The following is a 5887-nucleotide window of genomic DNA, read 5'->3' as shown; positions in this document are numbered from 1 at the left end:
TGGCGAGCCTAGCCCTCGCTACTGCATTCGTCAGCAAGTCTATCTTCAACTCTGAAGAAAATGACCTCACCAACAAGGCTGGTGAAGGCAATGATGACTACGCTCCCACCTATTGCTTCATGGCAAAGGGTGCCAAGGTACTCAAATATGCCTCATCTGAATCAAGTGAAAATGAATCTGATGAAAACCTTAAGCCTAGCTATTCTAAACTTGCTAAGATTGCTGTGAAACAACAAAGGGCTCTTGAAAAGGTTCAAAACATGCTAGACAAGAGTGATGATATGTTGGGTGAAGAAATGGATCGCACTAAAACCTTGACTGAAAATCTTCAGAGACTTTAGACTAGGTATGATAACCTTCAAGGTCATCATAACACTCTCTTATCTGATCATGAGAAGCTTTCTTACGAATTTCTTCAAAGAAAGCAAGATCTTGAGAAGCTAAGAGTGAGTTATGAAGATCTTCAGAAGGAGCGCGATTCATTACTTGCTCAACAAATCAGCGCTGCTCAGGAAGAATTTGTTCCTCCATGTTTGAAATGCATTGAATGTGAATCTGCTAATTCTTCACCTGAATGTTCAAATGCTTCTAATGCTACAAATTCTTCAACTATCTCTGCTATCACTAATTCCTCATCTGAGGACATTGCTAGTATCACTGACAATGCAGGGCTGAAGGAATTGTACATGACAGGCATGTACAAAAGCCTCAAAGGGCATCAGACTCTTTGTGATGTGCTTAAAATGCAGATCCTCAACAGGAACCCTAGGAAAGAGGGTATTGCCTTTGAGAGGAAACTCAATGCTGATGGTACATATTGGAAGCCTGAGCAGTACCCCAAAACCTCATGGGTTGCTTCAAAGGGACCTCCAGTTGATCCATCTAATTTATCTGGCTTTACATGTGAATCTTCTCATTCTTCTGATGAGTCATTTGACTCCAACTATAAACTATTCAAAAATCAGAATGGTGAAGTATTTGCTAGATATGTTGGCACTAACTGCAGGAATGGTTCCCCTATGAAGAAAATCTGGGTTCCTAAAAGGTGCCTTGAAAGTCTTCAAGTGAATGTCCTCATGACACCACCTGTGAGGAATAGGAACCCCAGATCAAATTCTTCATATGGATCCAAGTCCTCATACGGACCAAATTCCTCACATGGATCAAATTCCTCAAAAGGATCAAAGTCCTCATATGAACATCATTGTGCTAACAACTCTATTTCGCAGGGACGAGCTAAGGGCTATGAATATGAGCATTATTCTTCTAATCATTATGTTCATAAGTCCTCAAAGAATTTCTCTGCTTATTCATATGCTTACCCTAACTCCTCTTATGTGAAACGAAATGGATTGGCTTCTATGCCACCTTTCTCATATGGAGCTCGCAGAGTGATGAACTCTTTGCCACCCCTTCAGATGTGGGTGGTGAAGAAAAAGAACTAATCTCTAATGTAGGGTCAGGTCTCCAGACGTACTTTAACGTCTGAAGAATTTGCTGGGGACCTGACAAAATGTCTGAAAGGACACAGGCTAATCATGAAGAAATGAACTTTCATTTCTCACGTCCTCATACTGCTTTATCTGTTCTATTGCTAGATGAAATTGATTTGATGAATTGATGTCATATTCTTCACTGATGAAGTATATGAAGTTCGTAAGCTGCACTAATTCATCTGCAGGATGATCAACCCAAAGCCACTGAGTGGGTCTTCGATAGTGGATGTACAAATCACATGACTGGTGACAAGAATCTATTGATTGATGCTCCCTTATCACCATCGCATTTGAAGCATATCATCTTCGCTGACAAAGGCAAAAGTCGGGTATTGGGTCTAGGTAAGGTTGCGATCACAAAGGATCGACACATGGACAAAGTCATGCTTGTCGAGTCCTTAGGATACAACCTCATGTCTGTCTCAATGCTTTGTGATCTTGATATGGTAGTTGTCTTTGGCAAGTATCGTTGTGTTGTGGTTATGGAAGCTGACAATTCCAAAGTCTTCGAAGGCTTTAGGAGAGGAGACTTGTATATTGTTGATTTCTCTACAGGACCGCAACCAGCCGTGTGCCTACTTGCAAAAGCTTCAGAAGGATGGCTATGGCATCGACGACTTGGTCATGCAGGCATGAGGAATTTGCACACGCTTGCGAAGAAGAAGCATGTCATTGGCATTGAGAATGTCAAATTCCTCAAGGATCACCTGTGTGGAGCTTGTGAAGCTGGGAAGATGACCAAGGCTAAGCATCCAGCGAAGACTATCATGACCACTACTCGACCATTCGAATTGCTTCACATGGACCTCTTTGGTCCTAACCATTACTCAGCTGTCACAAATGACGCATCTCTCTATGGGCTTGTTATTGTTGATGATTACTCTTGTTACACATGGGTACACACTGTTACTTACAAACATGAAGTGCAGGAAGTCTTCAAACGATTTTCCTCGAGGGCTTCAACCAACTTTGGTGTGAAGATCAAGCACATCAGAAGTGACAATGGAACTGAGTTCAAGAATTCTGGTCTTGATGACTATCTTGATGAACTTGGTATTACTCATGAGTTATCTGCTCCTTATACTCCTCAGCAGAATGGCGTCGTGGAGCGCAAGAACAAAACTGTTGTTGAGATGGCTTGCACTATGCATGATGAGTACAAGACACCTCGTCACTTCTGGATTGAGGCAATTTATACTGCATGCCACATCATCAACAGGGTATATCTTCACAAATTCTTCAAGAAGACTGCCTATGAACTCCTCACTGACAAGAAACCCAATGTGAGTTATTTCAAAGTCTTCGGTGCTAAATGTTGGATTAGAGATCCTCATCACAATGCTAAATTTTGCATCGAAAGCACATGAAGGTTTTATGCTTGGTTACGGAAAGGACTCGCACACCTACAGAGTCTTCAACACCGTACTTCACAAGGTTGTTGAAACTGTAGATGTGCGGTTCGATGAAACTAATGGCTCGCAAAGAAAGCACCTACCCTCTGTGATAGATGAACCAACACCTGAGGAAACTATCAAGTTCAAGGCTACTGAGGATGTCATTCCTACCGAAGAATCTGCTGAAGAATTCATTCCAGAACGTGAAGAACGTCGAGCTAATGCACCTGAAGAAATTGCTGAAGAAAATGGTGCTGAAGAAAATGCCGATCAAATTCCTCGACGACAACCTACTCATCCTCGCGTTGCAAAAGAAGTGCAAGTTGAGAAGATCATCGATGACATTGAAGCACCAGGTCCTCTCACACGCTCAAAAGCTTCACATTTATCTAACTTTTGTGGGCACTATGCTTTTGTCTCTATCTCAGAGCCCACTAAGGTAGATGAAGCATTTCTGGAGCCTGAGTGGATTCAGGCCATGCAAGAAGAATTACATTAGTTCGAGCTCAACAACGTTTGGGAACTGGTCAATCGTCCAGATCCTCGCAAACACAATATCATTGGCACAAAGTGGATCTACCGCAACAAGCAAGATGAAAATGGCCTTGTGGTGAGGAATAAGGCACTGCTAGTAGCTCAAGGCTACACACAGGTTGAAGGAATTGATTTCGATGAAACTTTTGCACCTGTTGCTAGACTTGAAGCTATTCGCATATTACTTGCTTATGCTAACCATCATGCTATCACTTTATATCAAATGGATGTGAAAAGTGCATTCCTCAATGGTAAGCTTGAGGAAGAAGTATATGTTGCTCAACCCCGAGGTTTTGAAGATCCTAAGTCTAGGAGATATGCCCTAGAGGCAATAATAAATGATATTATTTATCTCCGAGTTCATAATTATGTTTATGTTCCATGCTATAACTGCAATGATTCTCGAGTCTGCAATATCCACGAGGCTCGGAGGAAGACTCATATGCACGTGTGGAATAATAAACGGTAAGAAGTATTCCTAGTCTGGCCTCTAAGACTAGCTCAAGTGTTGCATGATTGTTCTGTTTTCCTGTTCATGGGCATGTCTATGCCAGCAATTTTGAGGGCACAATATTAAGAGAACATTTGTGTCGAATCGACCCGGATTGATGTTATGCTAAGAGATTCATTCGTCACAAGTTAATGGTTTATAACACAGAGATAGTTAATGTTTGCATAATTCCTTAGACCATGAGAGTATCGAGTTTCTTCATGCTTGCTTCATGAACTTTGGGGTTTGTTAAACGTCATCCGTAACTGGATGGCTATTACGGCGGCTTACGGGTTCATGGGAAAGTATGTTAAGTAACTTGATAGCTCGAGATTGGGATTTGCTCCTCCGACAATGGAGAGATATACTCGGGCCCACTCGGTGTTACGGTGTCCATCATCGTCTGGCCAGACACTTTGTGATTTGATCACGGGGATGCCGGAACACGAAACGAGAAAAGAGAACAAAACTGGTAACGAGGTAACTTGCATAGTGGACAAAGTGTTGGCCCACGGGGATGCAATAAATCTCACCTCAGGTGTTTGTGATATATCATGAAGCAACAGGAATAGCTCACCTCAACTGGAGGTTCACTCGAATATTCATTCGTGTGGGTATAGGGGTCAATATGGGTGTCCACGGCTCCGATGTTGATCATTGATCGGAAGGGGTTCCAGGTCATGTCTATACTTCACCGAACCTATAGGGTCACACGCTTAAGGGTCATCTATCTGCTGAATACTAGACAGGGAGTCTGAGAGAAAATCACCAAAAAAGTTTCAGACACCGAAAAGTTTCGGACAGCGGAATCGTACCGCAGAGAGAGGCCACCGGATGAGTTTCGGTGAAACCGAAAAAGTTGTTTCGGGGTATGCCATTAAGTCAAAATGGTTTCGGCACATGCCTGATAATTCTTGGAGGGTGCCAGAATCATTCTGGAAACTTTTTGGAATTTTCAGAAATAAAAACCGAAAATGTTTCGGAGCTGCCGGTACCGCTTTGGCTGTTTTTCGCAGATGAAATTCACTAATCTGAAATTGTTTCAGAACGAATCCAAAATCATTTTAGTGGGTACTGGAATTATTCTAAGACCCACAGAAATATTTTCGGATTTAGTGGACGCGAAAAATTGTCTTCATGAATAGTGAAAACACATTCTTGTTTGCTTTTCGCACATGAAAATCACTAAACCGAAATTGTTTCGGAACGCGTTGAAAATTATTTTAGTGGGCACTGGAAATGTTCTGAGCCCACATAAATATTTTCAGTTCGAATGGACGCTAAAAAATGTCGTCATGAATAGTGAAAGTGCTTTTTGCTTGGCTTCTTGGAGAAGCCACCTTGAGGGCCTTTTTGGTATTTCCCCCCTTGGCTTCTTGGAGAAGCCACCCTTGGGCTTGGCCTATAAATAGGGGTGGAGGGGGCTGCCTAAAGGATCAACCCTTCTCACATACAAGTGCCATGCATGATCTGGCTTCTCTCTCCCTCCCAGCGAAATAGTTTCGTAGAGCCGAAAGGCTGTCTGGGTTCCGGTGGGAACTAGTTCTGGACGGCGAAGCCCTGCCGGATAGATGACACCGTATGTGTGCAACTCTGTAGAGAGATCGTAGTTTCGGTCTTAGTTCGTGAGTGCCTCCCGAAGGGCTGTCCGTGTGACCGTCCGAGTTTCGAAGGTCCTCCCGAAGGGCTGTCCGAGTGACCGTTCGAGTTTCGAAGGTCCTCCCGAAGGGCTGTCCGCGACACCGTCCGGGGGGCTGTTCGACCGCCTCCCGGAGGGCTGTCTGAGGAGCAAATGAGGGTATACATCCTCGCGGTTGGGAGGTTGTAAATCCTAGCTGCGGGGATCTGCACCGCCGATCGTCATCGACTCTACTTCCCGCTGCGCTACGAGTCGGTAACGAAAAAGATCAAACCTTGTATGCAGTCTCCATAGTGGTCCTGGGTTGGTGCGTAGGTCGGAATTTTTTGTATTC

Source organism: Aegilops tauschii, chromosome 4, assembly GCF_002575655.3.
Source record: "Aegilops tauschii subsp. strangulata cultivar AL8/78 chromosome 4, Aet v6.0, whole genome shotgun sequence".
Taxonomy (NCBI): domain Eukaryota; kingdom Viridiplantae; phylum Streptophyta; class Magnoliopsida; order Poales; family Poaceae; genus Aegilops; species Aegilops tauschii.
The sequence above is the reverse complement of the archived record's forward strand: the minus strand, read 5'-3'. Positions refer to the sequence as shown.